Here is a 16,351-nt window from a genome sequence, read left to right as displayed (position 1 = left end):
TGAAATTTCCTTGAAATCCGCGAAGGAAGCCGCGACAGCCATTTTGTGTTCAAACTGGTGGGTACAAGTGCAGCCACATTTCCAAGGAAACTTTGAAGAACACATGAACCTCTCACCATATTTACAACCTCTTCAAAAACCTTACGTCTGAGAAAAAAATCCTGAACTTGGCCAATTTAGTCGATGCCAAAACCCTCCTTTGTTAGCCTACAAGCCAAAAAAATATAAAAAAAACAAATACAAAGAGGTTTGTTACGACTGCCTCCACAACCAAAGCAATGATGTTTAGAGATATTTATATATATAAAAAAATTATATTTACGAGAATGCCAGTTGTAATTTGAATGAGTAGACAGTGATGACAAATAATACTATGATAGACAACAATACACACAAACAATACAATGCAATAACTTAGCATAACATCCATATAAGAGGATGATTAGAACGACGAGACATACTGTACATAGCAATGGACAGTTGAAAATGAAAAGAAAAACATTTTTAAAAATATGACAATCTATTAATTACTTCACAGGTCCCAGATCTATATTTGGCAGTATAAATGTTGTAAATGGGTCCAAGCCACAGTTGAACCTTTATTATTACATGTAAACACTGGCAAGTAAAAAGTTGGAACAATTACACAAATTTGACATCTCATCCTAAAGTCATTAATAATAGCCTAACAATTAGACAAATATTTAGCCTTACTCTTAAACACAAACTGTAATAGTATTATGTTTCTATTGAGTTTAATTGATACCTCTAGATGGGCTATAAGCAAATTAACGCTACACTGGGGGTGTGTGACACTGTAGACATATCTGCTACTAAGGCAACTAACTGACTGTTCAACAAATAACAGGTAAAGAGAGAGTTTTAGTTAGTCAATAACCAATACCAACAAAGGGCCAGGTTAAGTAGTATACATGCCTAACTGACGGTTTAAATATGGTCAAATATTATATAGCCCTTTCACACAATAATTCAACATAACTTTTTGTTCAATTTCTGGACAACATTTCTGTCAATTTAGGGCACCCCTTATGGCTCAAGAACAGCCACAATGGCAAAAGTCATATACCCTGCTGTTTCCATTCATGCCCGGTAGGCCTACTGATATCTACATTAGGTGAAAGTTATTAGCCAAACGGAGATGTCATGAAGAATATTACCTGGCGCAGAGACGGCACGTTAGTCTTTTCCGTCTTTTTGGAATCTTCATTTGGGATTTTAAGGTGGGAGAAGACTTCCTCTGACAAACAATAGCCTTACTACTACAGCTATACACTCAATAATAGCATCATTTTCCCATGTATGACCAAATCCATTGCGATAACTTTTGAAAGGTCCATATAAACATCTACTCCGATATCCAACGCTAAAATGAACCGTACTCCTATGCATTTAGCAGGCAATCATCTCAAGCGAAACCTCCAATAAATTCAATCAAACATTTGATTTTCTTCAATTGTGTATTGGCCTACCACTAAAAAAATACTTGCATTTTTTTCTGAACTAGAATAATATCCTATTTCTTCGACAAAAATGTGTCACGCAAGCGGATTCCTATGATTCCCAACTGCTTTGGACAGGTGTAGTCTTTGCATGAATGTACAATTAAAATACATTGTCGACGACTAAAATCCAGGTAAGCAGTAAGTCCAATTCCGAAAAACTAGTCCGATACAATGCTTTGTCTTAATAATTGATGTCTCGGTTTAAAATACGGTTATATGCTCTCCAACGCCACGGCTCTCGGTCCATCCCACTCCACAGTTTTTGTCCGCACTGCAGCGTAGACTCATGCTTGACAAGAGACCCACCTATTACTACCGCCTTTATGGCGACAGGGGGCGCACGACACCCCATAAAGATTATGCAAGAACTCACAAAGCTTGTCCCACCTAACAAATATTCTACCCCAATAACAGTCCGTTTCTTCTCCTCCAGTGTAATGGACAGAGAGTTGGCAGTTGGACGGCAGCCTTTCTAATCTTACAATAATATTGCATATTTTAATGGAATTGTTTGATTAAGGTAGACCTACCATTAGGAAAAATAATACCGAATGCAATTTTGCATAAATGAGAGCAAAAACACGGGACTACAATTCCCAACGTGAACCAATCACTGGAAAAGGCCAGCCCTGAACCCTATCATACTAAAATACGCACAATAATAGATATAGGTCTATAATAACCGATTGGCATTAATGGAATTGGGAGGATCAAAATGTATTGCTATATTTTAAATACATTCCACGGCCATTAGTACATTCTACTGCAATTCAAATCCAAATTCCACATTTATATTCATTAAGACAACTATAATTCCTTAAATCAGCCACCTGGGCCTTCCGTGTACAAACATACAGCGATATTTACGTAACCCTTCAAAACTGGGGAATGGAAATAGCAATAGGACAAGGGAAGCTTTTCTTCTTACCTAATTATCTTCCGCCGTGATGACATGAAAACCTCGAAGACTTTGAAGAGGCGCATTGTTTCGCCTCAATGGTCAAAACCATTTCAGGATGTTCGCCCCACGTACCACCATTTCTACGGCAGCATCCTCATCCCTGCTTACATTCGCGATCCCAGCATCAGCATCATTTAGCAACCACAACGCTCGTCCTCTGTGCTTTCCTCAGAGCGTTGTGTATAGGTTACACAGCACATACTGCCACCTACTGGAGCGGAGAATAACATTTGAGACCTGGACGCAAAATTCGGTTTACAATTAGGTTTTAAATTATAATTATGTTTTGAAAAAATAAACATGGTGACTTAAAAGTTATGGAGGATGACGGATGAAAATAATTTGGAGCAAAACGTTTTAGGTGGATTGTTTTCATTTGTATATTTTTATAAATAGCCCTATCTATATAATTTTGGGAGTTCTCAAAGTAATTTTGAGGAGGACCTTTCTCCCACAGATATTTCAGTATAGGCTTCACTGAGGATACAGCAGCCTAAAATAGTATTACAGTAGTATTAACAAGTGACAGGGCTGTCCAAGGTACCTCTCAACCAACCTGCACAGCCTTTTGTAGGCTGCACACTCTTGTTTTCAGTGCTTGTGAGTGCAGTTTATGTCGAGCAAATGGAAAAGGAAAGCTGTTCAGGGCTTCAGGTTCTCATTATTTGGAGACTTAATGTTAATGTGCAAAGTGCAAGAATGCAGGTATGTGTGTACCTGACAATTCAATAGGCTTTATTAGTATGGACAGATCAAGCACTTACATTGTCAAAGCAAACATACAGGAAAATATCAAGATGATCCAATAATAATAATAATAATAAATACCTGTCTTCAAGAAAGGCCCACTTCATCTCAGTGATTTAACAGGGTGTCCTCATGAAATGCTGTGAAGTGTTTTTTTCAGCTTAGCTTGAAGAGGGGCTATCATTGAGATGGTTGGGTTCTCCTTTTCACACGTGATTATAGTTGCAACTTTGAGAGGTGCCACTCCCAGTAAGAGTGTTCACGTGATCCCCCTTTCTGAGCACATGAGTGTGGCAAAAAAAACAGGTTGTTGCTTCAGGAAACGTTCACCATATCCTAGGAGCTGTTCCAGCAGGTGGTCACATCTAGATCATCTTGTGGGATGGCAATTCTCCCGATGAATTTTAGTTGCTGTTGAGTTGCGATGGAAAACACAAACCACCTTCCTCACTCTTGCCAGTAATCTCTGGGCGTTATTGATGTTACTCAGGGCATTGTGGGAGGCTGGATTTGGGGTCATCTAAATTTAGGATAATCTGGGCCTCAACTACAGCAACAATCAAATTAGCTGCATTGTCCTTGACCAGGGGCCTGATTTATAACTTTTGCGTACATTTCACACTAAATTTCTGCTAGTGCCATTTCTGAAAAGTCTGCGCACATACAAAAATATAGAGATCTATAAAGTTGGCACATGCAATACATACGCATGTTTCCAGTTATAAATCAGACCTGTCGTAAAACTGTGAGCGTGTGAACGAACATTAAAGCTCTGCCTGGTAACGCCCTCCATTCACCTTTTATGGTGACAATAATTACCTTAATTTACTGTATAATTTGGAACTATTTGGAATTAGGTCAAGACAGATTCTGAAAGAAAGAGCAATGGCAATTTTGGGCAGAATGGTGTGAGCAGAATGTTTTGATATTTTGCAGTGACTAAACATGCATGCTGCCTATACTGTAGCACGTGCCTGCCCACGCATTCTGCAATATAAGGATATTCGAAAACAATTTAAAGTGCTACAGCCCACACTTCTATGCAAAATACAAATAGTTTTTCAATATTTAGTTTAGTTACACATTAGTGGGTTTCTATATCCTGACTTGGTATAGGCTCTGAGATTAAATAGGCAAACATGTCGCGCTCCTATAGCACAGCAATACTGCAACCTGCCCATATTATCAAATATAATATTTGACACCAGCTACCGGTCTATTTACTGTGTTAGCAGAATGTTTTAATATTTTTGCAGTCATTTATGCTGTATCTGGGAAAGGACTGTGTCAGTTTCTGAAGAATAAAAAATGGCAAATTCTTGTAGACCTGTCAGCAGAACGTTTGAATTCAAAATAAGTGTTTTGCATTCAACTTTTCTCCCAACCTAAATATAATGAACTGCCCACGAATTCTGAAACATTGTCTTTTACAGTACCTACAGTAGCATATATAGGCCTACTTCAATGTAAAAGATCAACTGTTCACCTGTTAAATTCAACTATATATTATAAACTGCACTGCCTATGCAATTGCAACTTGAAATACACTATTTACTGGGCTACTAGGTCCAATTAATTGAGATATGCACATACTCTGAACAAAAATATAAATGCAACATGGAACAATTTCAAAGATTTTACTGAGTTACAGTTCATATAAGGAAATCAGTCAATTTAAATTATTCATTAGGCCCAAATCTATGGATTTCACATGACTGGGAATACAGCTATGCATCTGTTGGTCACAGATACCTTAAAAAAAGGTGGCGTGGATCAGAAAACCAGTCAGTATCTGGTGTGGCCAACATTTGCCTCATGCAGCGACACATCTCCTTTGAGTTGATCAGGCTGTTGATTGTGGCCTGTGGAATGTTGTCCCACTCCTCTTCAATGGCTGTGTGAAGTTGCTGGATATTGGCAGGAACTGGAACACTCTGCCTTACATGTCAATCCAGAGCATCCCAAACATACTCATTGGGTAAAATGTCTGGTGAGTATGCAGGCCATGGAAGAACTGGGGAATTTTCAGCTTCCAGGAATTGTGTACAAGTCATTATCATGCTGAAACATGAGGTGATGGCGGCGGATGAATGGCATGACAATGGGCTTCAGGGTCTCGTCACGGTATCTCTGTACATTCAAATTGCCATCGATAAAATGCAATTGTGTTCATTGTCCGTAGGTTATGTCTGCCCATACCATAACCCCACTGCCACCATGGGGCACTCTGTTGACAATGTTGACATCAGAAAACCGCTCGCCCACACAACGCCATATATGTGGTCTTCGGTTGTGAAGCTGGTTGGATGTACTGCCAAATCTAAAACGACATTGGAGGAGGCTTATGGTGGAGAAATTAACATTAAATTCTATAGCAACAACTCTGATGGACATTCCCGGCAGTCAGCATGCCAATTTCATGCTCCTTCAGAACTTGAGGCATCAGTGGCATTGTGTTGTGTGACAAAACTCCACATTTTAGAGTGGCCTTTATTGTCCCCATCACAAGGTGCACCTGTGTAATGATCATGCTGTTTAATCAGCTTCTTGATATGCCACACCTGTCAGGTGGATGGATTATCTTGGCAAAGGATAAATTCTTTCTAACAGGGATGTAAAGAAATTTGTGCACAACATTTGAGAGAAATAAGCTTTTTGTGCATATGGGACATTTCTGGGATATTTTATTTCAGCTCTTCCTCATTTGCAAGGAATTCTTTCTCCCCATTCCTCACTTTTGTGAACATGTCAGGTATGCATTTCTCAGTAAAATACTCTGAGCTAGGTATCTTATCTCCACAGTGGGGTCACAATAGTTTGTAGGCCAAATGATTCGGACGCTACAAACAGAAGTTGGCACATCAACTGTCCCCACTTCAGAAGGGTCCCTTGACACTTGTGAGGGTCGTAGAGCAAAATGGAGAACAAATACATACTGCGTCTCCCCTTTCCATAGAGTGGTCATAATAGTTTGTAGTTCAAACTGTTCGGACTCCACAGACGTTTTCGTGAGAAGACCAATTTTTGGGATGTCTCATGGTCTGACAAACACCGCTATAGCTCTGCCACCTTTCACCGCAGATGCGGAATAATAATAATAATAATATATGCCATTTAGCAGACGCTTTTATCCAAAGCGACTTACAGTCATGTGTGCATACAAGTGCCAAATCAGCAGATGCATTGGATTGAGACGCATCCAAACACAAAAACACATCTCTAGCTTAAATGGATGGATATTGATGGGGATTTGTTTATTATCTTACTTAGGTTGACGCACCACTGTGTTGTGTGAGTGTTTTTTTATAGAGCAAGGCAGCTCTAACCAATATCTCCAATCTCGTCTCATTGATTGGACTCCAGGTCAGCTGACCTCTGACTCGTATTAGCTTTTGGAGAAGTCATTAGCCTACATTCTACCCTACATTGTGAATGTTTAAATGATGTATTCAATATAGACAAGAAAAATACAATAATGTGTGTGTGTTATTAGTTTAAGCACACTATGTTTGTCTTTTGTTGTGACTGATCTGATCGTCATCTAAAATTTGATTACCAATTTATGCAAAAATACAGGTAATTCCAAAGGGTTTACATACTTTTAGTGCTTGTCCGTTTATCTTTTCATTTTAAGTCAGCAATGTCATGCTTATTTTAGATTCTTGCTGGCAGTGGGCCCTTTTTGTGTTGCCAAACAGCGTCTCTTACTGCCAATAAAAAATAATAGCATGTGATAGGTACTTTGAGTACCTATTTATTCGTTTATCTCATTTAGTTAATAAATAATGAATGCAAGACATTTTTAAAATCTTTTATCTTCAGATGGAATGTTAAGAATGTATAATGGGATTCATTCAATTGTTACTGCATATGTTTTTATGGTGGATTTGACATAATTGTCAGGTTATTATTTGTCAGGTTTTTTGAGGACCTATTAAGTTAATTAGTGTTACTTGCTCAGCAGTCAGACTAAATATTGTGTAACTTGTTTCTGACTTATTTAGTCGCACTTTAAATATTTTAAATCGCTATTTATCGTACAAGGTTTAAGTTAGAAACACTATTCAAACTCTAAAAAATTGCACACCAGTATGGAATAGTGTGCTTGGATACAACTTTTCTTTTTGTCCTTCTCCATCTACTTCGATGGGATTTCCTCATAATTGTAAAGCTCCCATTGTTAAAAATGCCCAGGACTTCCAACATTCATTGTAAACAATGACACTTAACACATTTTACCACTTTCTCAACAGCTCAGACAAACACTTAAAGGAGATGATATATGTGTATTCAAATCTGAAATCAGAACAGAAATAACTTCTACCAATCAAGATGAACAGCTGTTTTAGTAATCAACTATTCTTTTTGAAGCAACTGCCGTTATTTGACCACTTTCCCAAGAACTTGGAAAAAAACATACAATATATGAAATCTTAGTCTACTTCTCTTCTATTCTAATCTGAAATTGTAACATAAATATATTATACCAATCAAACCATACATAAGGGATACACGATGACGCTTCAAGATAATGTACAGAGCAGAATCGTTCATGCCGGTTATACCACGGTTGCCAACGAAAACAATACTAAAGCACACATTTACCAATATAAATTACGTTTGTTAAGTAAATTCATAATTGATCATCCTCCCACCAAACCTGGCATTAATTCCATGGGTTAAGTTTCTAGACACACAACCTAGTCCTTCATTCTTTTTGTTCTATGTCTATGGAGGCACACCAGTCATTCGTTATTTTTGTTGATTGCTATGCAGGCTTGCTTACGTTCTTCCCTCGTCATAGTAGTTTATCCCTTGATTGCAGGTGTGGGACTATTTGACAGCACTAGCGGCAATTATGGTTTGTAGGCTTAGCTATATTTTTAAATATATCAGTATAATAAAAGCAGTGTGCTGGTTTATTTTTTATTTTAAGTTATTGCATTGTTTTCAATGCACTTCCAAAATAAATGTAATCAATATAAAACATATTTACAAAAATGTAATAAACACCAAAACACAAGTAAAAAAAATATTCAAATAATTAAATTAATTGTTGTGACGTAAGGGATTAATCAGCTTGCTTGGTTCCCTGGAGTGAACTGTCTTTCCAGCTACTTGTTTAAATAAATTCGGACACTGCTATTAATGGTGAAGTGGCAGCGTAGCAAATCGACGGGTAAATCGAACGAGTCACTCTCTTGTGACGATGGGGCCTTCCACCATTTCCATAATTTTGCGTTGTTGCTACTGCTTTCGGTGAACTTTCTACCTCGAAGGAGAGGAGGCTAGTGACTCCACCGCTTTATTTCTGACACTGAAGGGCCCCAGTAACTACTGTCACGAACCGGCTCAAAGCCCGTAACAAAAGGGAGACAACGTGTAGATAAGGAGCAACAAAATATATATTTATTAATTAACTAAAGCAACTAAGGAAAATATACAATGGTGTGTGTAATCAGTAATCAGTAGTGTAAGTGAGTGTTTTGCATGCATGAGTGTGATAATGCAGGGTTTTAAAGGTGCTAAGGCAAACAACCAAAAACCACCAAGAAACACAAGAAAAACTATCAAAGTGTCTGCATGGAGAGAGTCTCCTCCATGAATGGGGATGTGGTGTATTTATCCTGGGAGACACCGGGCCCAGGTGTTTCCCATGGAGCTTACGACCCTCCCAACTCCGCCCACCAGCATCCTAATAAGGAAACAACAACGAGAGAATACGGCAGACAGAGTGGGGGAGGGTCGTCACACTACTACTCTTGCACCCTGTGTGCCTGGTGATACTTATTATCTGTCTGGACTCCAGACCTTTATTTGATAATAGCTTTACTGCTGTGTTGACAACCCGGCCTCTTGGCTCTAGCTAGCATGTTGCCAATGTAGCGTACCCCATTGTCTCTTTAGTGTACCAAATGCACCTCTTGTCTAGCTCATGTACCAACTAACGCTATATACTCCTGCTCTTATTGCAACCAAATTAGCAACTGAGTACTCCTGCCCCGTTGTTGTGCGGAAAGAAGCGTATAAGTCACGGAGGATGTTTAATTCTTCTGGCCCATATTTGTCGCAGTCTTAATTTTTCTTGTTTTCCTTTAGCAATCCAATGTTTTAACAACCCATTCTGTAGTTTTGAAGGTATATATTTTTTGTGACGTACCACTTCTATCTTGGCTAGCTCCACATCCGTAATTTCCCTGTGTCTGTCAGCTGTGCGATTTCTTTTCAGATTGATAATGGGACTTTTATCTACCCACCAGTCATGGATAGGATAGCTACCAGGCTTGCCAAAAAGGTCAAAAGTAAAAATGGGAAAATTATTTTGTCTCAATCGTGTAGGCTAATAATAGTAATAAAGTAGCAACTTTGTATCACTGTCAGTAGTGAATAGAATGTTGGGTCTTGTTACTAGGTCACATATTTTCATTGATAAATATTATTCGTTCATAAATGTGTAGTGATTTAGAACGGCAAAAAGGCATTTACTGCTGGAACTACTTCAAATAGGTATTTTCCAACTGTCCTGCATATCTGATTTTAATGCCCACTCTAGAGTGCCATTGTAGCCAATCAGAAAAATGCTGTTTTTGTACCAACATTGCCGTCATAAAATGCTGTTTTTGTAGCCACGACATATATATTTTTTTATTGTCAACGGCATATTTTACCACTTTTCCAGCAAGTTAGACAAAAACTAGAGCCTATGAAATCTTCCTGTATTTCTCTAGTATTCAAATATGAGGTACAGCTGTTTTAGTAAGCACATCAACTACATTTCTTCTCAACTTTCTGAAACAACTTCCGTTTTGTCCACTTTCCCAAGAAAACAACATTTGAAATCTTAGTCTACTTCACTGTTATTTAAATCTGAAATCAAAACAGCTGTTTTAGTAACCAAATCAACTACTTTGGTAACCTTTCATTTTACACACAGTGTCAATTTAGTCTTAAACGAACTTAATAGGAACCAAGGAAGTTAGTACTATATTAATTAATAAATACAAAGTCACATGTAATTATATAGATATGTACAAGTAAGTAAGAAGGTAGGTACAATTAAGTACCAGTTAATAACAATACCTAGTCACGCCTCTACTTCAATTTAATATGAAAGAAACATCAATCAAATGAACATACATGGTAAATAATTTTTATATAGTAAAACATTTTAGTCCCAAAATACCATCAAGTATCTCTCCTTATTACTATATAAATACCTAGTCACAGCAGTCTCTTTTAAAGTAATAAAATTAAGAATCACCAATAGAACAATTTAGTTACTTATTACCATTGAAAATACTCCATTCCAAAATACAACATCAAATCATCTTACTCTGTTGTTTCTATGGTACTTTACCTTTACACTTACCATGGTATGTTCATGGAATCAGAGGCGTGTAAAAATAAGTGGTTTCTGTTTCCACATAGATACAATTTAGTTATTTATGAGGTACCATTGCATTGGACGACTCCATTCCATGAAGACAAAAGCAAATCTGTTTGTGATCTTAGAAACCTCTGTTGTTACAGGCATAACCAAACCTCCTAGTCACAGTTTATGGGATTGACAGGGTAAATATGGAGGTATTATGAGCGCCTGTAAAGAATGAATGGAGTGTCTGTTTGACAAAATAGATACAGTGTAGTTATCTTGGGAGGTACCACTGCATTATAAAAAAAGGTTCTTAATTTTAAAAACAGTGAAGGAAAAGAACAAAGAGTGATCCAGGATTTGTCAATTTGGCAACATTTTCCCACATATTTTGCAAGAGCACTATTAAGACAAGCACACAATTCAGAGTGAAGTTTATTTAACGAAAATCAACCAAACAAACCTAAGTAGAAACCTATTTGTACTCACAATCAGAACAAGCTAGCATAACAACAAACGTTTTTGATTCCTAGTTAGTCTCATGGAAAACAGTTTATGGGATTGAGCAAGTAGCAGTAAATATGTTGACCTATTATGAGCGATTGTGAGCAACTGAAGTGAATGGAGAGCCTCACAAGTTTGACGAAATTACCTTACACTCTTACAAAAAAGGTTATCTTGGGTTCTATATAGAACCTCGTGGTTCTTTGGTCAATATATAAAAAAGGTTCTTAATTTTAAAAAACTACTGTGAAAAAATTTTAAAAAACAGTGAAGGTTTGACGTGACAAATTTTATTTGTCACATACACATGGTTAGCAGATGTTAGTGCGAGTGTAGTGAAATGCTTGTGCTTCTAGTTCCGACAATGCAGTAATAACCATGAGTAATCTAACCTAACAATTTCACAACAACTACGTTATACACACAAGTGTAAAGCGATGAAGAATATGTACATAAAAATATATGAATGAGTGATGGTACAGAACGGCATAGGCAAGATGCAGTAGATGGTATCGAATATACATATGAGATGAGTAATGTAGGGTATGTAAACATATAAAAGTGGCATTGTTTAAAGTGACTAGTGATACATTGTCGTGTCTTTGGCTATGCCGGATTAATTGATATGACATGCTATTCTATAAAATAATTTCTCCATAATTAATATCACCTGATTGAGCTAATCATGTAAATGTAATTAACTAGAGAGTCGGGCACCACAAAATAATATTTATAGAGCTGTTATCTTCCGAATAAACTCTTAAAGACCTAGTAATATTTTACTTCAATAGCAGTCGATATCAATCGTCTTAATTCAGTCTCATCTGAAAGTTGTAAATTCTTTTATCTGCATGAACCCTGGCTAACAAGTTGATTCAGCAATACAACATTGGGTTTAATTATTTATTTTCTAAATACCTAACTAATCACACAGAATTACACATACACACAATTAATCATAACTTGATTACAAATTGCGTCATAAAGGAAAACGTCCCTACCGGGCGGAACAGCTATGACTGCTTGTTACCCAAAAGAAAAGGGGCTGGGTTGAGTGAAGGAGTGGGAAGACTGAGGAGCAAAGGGAAGAAGCTGGGCTATCGTAAATACAGTAACTTATGCATTCTAAATTACTGCCCATTTGGAAAAGGAAAATGCAAAAAATACTTATTCTGAGCTGCGCTTCAGTAGGTTGGTGGTAGATGGAAGGCAGTGTTGCCAAACCGAGTCCTTTGAAGAATGTCTCTGGTGGTCAATTGGGTACGTTGTAGTAACATCGTTGTTTGGTAGCCGGGATACTCTGTCTGTTCATTCCTAACCTGTGTTTACAGCTGCTGTTTTGCTAACTCAATGGCTAGGAGGTATCACTTCTGTAGAATAAGAATAAGAGTTCAAAGTTCATACCATTCACAACCAAAGCTCACGCTGATGTTGGCTTCGTTCTGTAGTTATCATCTGAACCATTCTGACATTTGACCTCACATCCTCGGAACAGGAAGTTCTATTGTCGTCAAGGCTTTATATAGGAAGGGAGAAAAGGGGTGTGTTTCATAGTTTACAACCTCTGTCTCTTCACGTGGGCGGGCCACTGAGTGAGCAGCCCTATCTTATGAAAACCCACATCTCACATTTTAGAAGCTAAAATCACATTTCATCCCATCACAAATAATTTCATATTCAAACATTTAAATTGAACAACAATTCCATGTGAATCCGATAACTCTGATGTGTAGACTTTCCACTGTAGAGTTTATCTTATCATTGATGAGAATGTCTCAGATGATAACCGAACTGACATCATATTCATTAAGTACCACTGCATATGTTCAATTGTTCGGATTACCAGAATATATCTAATTTCCTCCCCACCTACTGATGTTCCCAGAATCTCTATGTTAACCAAGGGTTTTGCAAATGTAACCTCAGTAGGGTAGAGAGAGGAAAAAGGGGGAGAGGTATTTATGACGGTCATAAACCTACCCCCCAGGCCAACGTCATGACAACATGTATTACATAAAGATGGCAAGATGCAGTAGATGGTATAGAGTACAGTATATACATATGAGATGAGTAATGTAGGGTATATAAACATATTAAGTGGCATTGTTTAAAGTGGCTAGTGATACATTTTTTACATTATTTTTTACATTATTAAAGTGGCTGGAGTTGAGTCAGTATGTTGGCAGCAGCCACTCAATGTTAGTGGTGGCTGTTTAACAGTCTGTTGGCATTGAGATAGAAGCTGTTTTTCAGTCTCTCGGTCCCTGCTTTGATGCACCTGTACTGACCTCGCCTTCTGGATGATATCGGGGTGAACAGGCAGTGGCTCGGGTGGTTGTTGTCCTTGATGATCTTTACTGGCCTTCCTGTGACATCGGGTGGTGTAGGTGTCCTGGAGGGCAGGTAGTTTGCCCCCGGTGATGCGGGGGCGTAGAAGCTGTTCAGGAGCCTGCTGCTGTCAGACTAATGCAACGGCCCCGCCTGCCATGAGGAAGCAGAGATAACAGCCTATGGCTTGGGTGGTTAGAGTCTTTAATGATTGTCCAGGCCTTTCTTTCACACCACCTGATATAGAGGTCCTGGATGGCAGGGAGCTCAGCCTCAGTGATGTACTAGGCAGATGGAGGTGTTCAGTCCCAGGGTCCTAAGCTAGGAGGGGACAGTGGTGTTGAACACTGAGCTGTAGGCAATGAACAGCATTCTAACATAGGTATTCCTTTTATCTAGGTGGGTGAGGTCAGTGTGGAGTGCAATCAGGATTGTGTAGTCTATGGATCTGTTGGGGTGGTATGCAAATGAGTGTGTCTAGGGTGTCTGGGACGATGGAGTTGATGTGTGCCATAACCAGCCTTTCAAAGCACTTCATGGTTACAGATGTGAGTGCTACAGGGCAGTTGTCATTGTGGCATGAAGTCTTAGAGTTCTTGGGGACAGTAATGATGGTAGTCATCTTTAAGATGTGGGGACACCAGACTGGGACAAGGAGAAGTAAAAAATTACAGGGAATATGCCTGCAAGCTGATCTGCACGTGCTCTAAGAAAGCGGCCTGGAATACCATCCAGCACCGCAGCCTTGCGAGTGTTGACCTGATTAAAGACCTTACTCACATCGGCCTCAATGAGTGAGATCCCTCAGTCCTCCGGGTCGGTGGGGGCACCACGCACGGTACGCCTGTTGTTATTGTCGAAGAGTGTATAAAATGCATTGAGTTCGTCTGGAAGAGAGGCGTCATTGGGCAGATCACGACTGGGTCTTCTTTTGTAATCTGTAATGGACTTTAGCACCTGCCACATGCGGCGGGCGTCGAAGCCTGTGTGGTATGATTCCACCTTATTCCTATATTGTCCTTTTGCTCGTTTGATGACTCTGCAGAGGTCGTAGCGGGACTTCTTGTACTTGGCTGTGTTCCTGTCAGCTGTAGCCTCAGGGCTGTCTGCAATAGCCCTGTGTGTGGTAGCATTATCCTTTAGCTTAGCGCCAACCTCTGTGTTCATTGAACGGGAGAAGCAGTGAACCTTCACTGTGTGGACGTCGCCGATGCATTTCCTTATGAAGCCGGGGATGGAGGTGGTTAGCTCGTCGATGTTCCAATCAGCGCTAGTAAAGCAGTCCTGTAACATAATCTCTGATTCTGATTACCATTTCTCAACGGAGTGAGTCACGGGTACTTCTCGTAAACAGTACGGAGTCATGATCTGATTTTCCGAATGGCGGACGAGGGAGGGCCTTGTATGCCTGCTTGTGGGAAGAGTAACAGTGGTCTAGGACTATCGATCACCCCTAGTGGTGAAGGAGACGTGTTGATGGAAGTTGGGTATCACGTGTCTTAATGATGCGGAAGTAAAATTGCAGTCTCCGGATGTACGTTTTTCCTGCTTGTTTATGGCCTCGTATAGTTCGTTAAGTGCCAGCGTGTTACATTTCTAGTCTTGAGGTGGAATATATACAACAGTCACGATAACAGCTGAAAAGTCCCTCGGGAATTATAAGGCATTTCACCATCAGGTATTCCAAGGTGAGTGAACAATGGGTCGAGACTACCACTGCGCTCGAGTCAGCAAACCATTTGTTGTAGATAAGAAGGGAAACCCCTCCCCCTCTCGATTCCATGACTCTACTCTCCTGTTAATGGAGAATAGCCATGGGGGTATCTTGTCTGAAAGCCATGTTTCAGAAAAGCAGAGGATTTTGCCGTAAAATAGAATGGAGGGAAGAGGTGAATGGCTTTCCCTTTGCTTTAATCTTGCCAGGCCTCCCCGTATCCTGCCTCCGTAACACCAGCGTTTCTGCTTGCATACCCTGAAAATTGGGTTGGAGTTACAGAAAGAGCCCAGGGCAGATGAGTCGAAGTCGAAGTTGAAGCCGCAATTGGGGAAGTAACTGCTGATCTGATGTTCAAAAATTATTGTCAGTTGTACGAAATGATAGTGGATGGATACATTTCGTGAAAATAAAGTAAAAATAAACTAGCAAAGTTGGGTCCGAGCTCGACAATGGAGTAATACATTCTTATATTTTGTGTTATGATAAATACTAACATATGTGCTAAACTCATGAGCCATTAATAATAAGCAATGTGTTTTAATAAAGAATGCGCAACTCACATTGCACAGTGCGCACACATTCAGTGCCTCCAGAAAGTATTCACACCCCTTGAATTTTTCCACATTGTTGTGGTACAAAGTGGGATTAAAATGGTATATTGTATTGTATAGTTTTTGTAAAAGACCTACACAAAATACTCTCTAATATCAAAGTGTAAGAACATACAATTTAAAAAAACAAAACATTTATGAATAATTAAACACTAATAGAGCTTGATTAGATAAGTGTTCAACCCCCTGCTTTCAGCAGATTACAGCTGTGAGTCTTTCTGGGTAAGTCTCGAAGAACTTTCCACACTTGTAATGTACAACATCTGCCCATTATTCTTTTCAAAATATTTCAAGCTCTTTCAAATTGATTGATCATTGCTAGACAACAATTTTCAGGTCTTGCCATAGATGTTCAAGAAGATTTAAGTGAAAACTGTAAATGGGCCACCCAGGAACATACACGGTCTTCTTGGTAAGCAACTCCAGGGTAGATTTGGCCTTGTGTTTTAGGTTATTGTCCTGCTGAAAGGTGAATTAATCTCATACTGTCTGGTGGAAAGCAGACAACCATTTTTCCCCCTCTAGGATTTTGCCTGTGCTTAGCTCCATTCTGTTTCATCCTAAAAAATAAAAAATAAAATAACTGTC

At 39.0% G+C, this 16,351-nt stretch overlaps 1 protein-coding gene across 3 annotated transcripts in view; it reads right to left on the bottom strand.

Annotated features, from left to right (window-relative positions):
• Positions 1-2,599, bottom strand: part of ttbk1a (tau tubulin kinase 1a) — a 47,691-nt gene extending 45,092 nt beyond the window's left edge. For 2 of the 3 annotated variants that reach the window (XM_035778872.2, XM_035778875.2), the window contains exon 1: positions 2,452-2,599. The gene's annotated coding sequence lies outside the window, so the exon portion shown is untranslated. Of the gene's footprint in view, positions 1-1,178; positions 1,776-2,451 lie in introns of those variants that run through there. The other variant, XM_035778874.2, reaches the window with a different exon arrangement.
• Positions 2,600-16,351: the final 13,752 nt, after the last annotated feature.

This window comes from Oncorhynchus keta, chromosome 10 (assembly GCF_023373465.1).
Source record: "Oncorhynchus keta strain PuntledgeMale-10-30-2019 chromosome 10, Oket_V2, whole genome shotgun sequence".
Classification (NCBI taxonomy): domain Eukaryota; kingdom Metazoa; phylum Chordata; class Actinopteri; order Salmoniformes; family Salmonidae; genus Oncorhynchus; species Oncorhynchus keta.
This window is presented reverse-complemented; position numbering and strand designations above follow the sequence as displayed.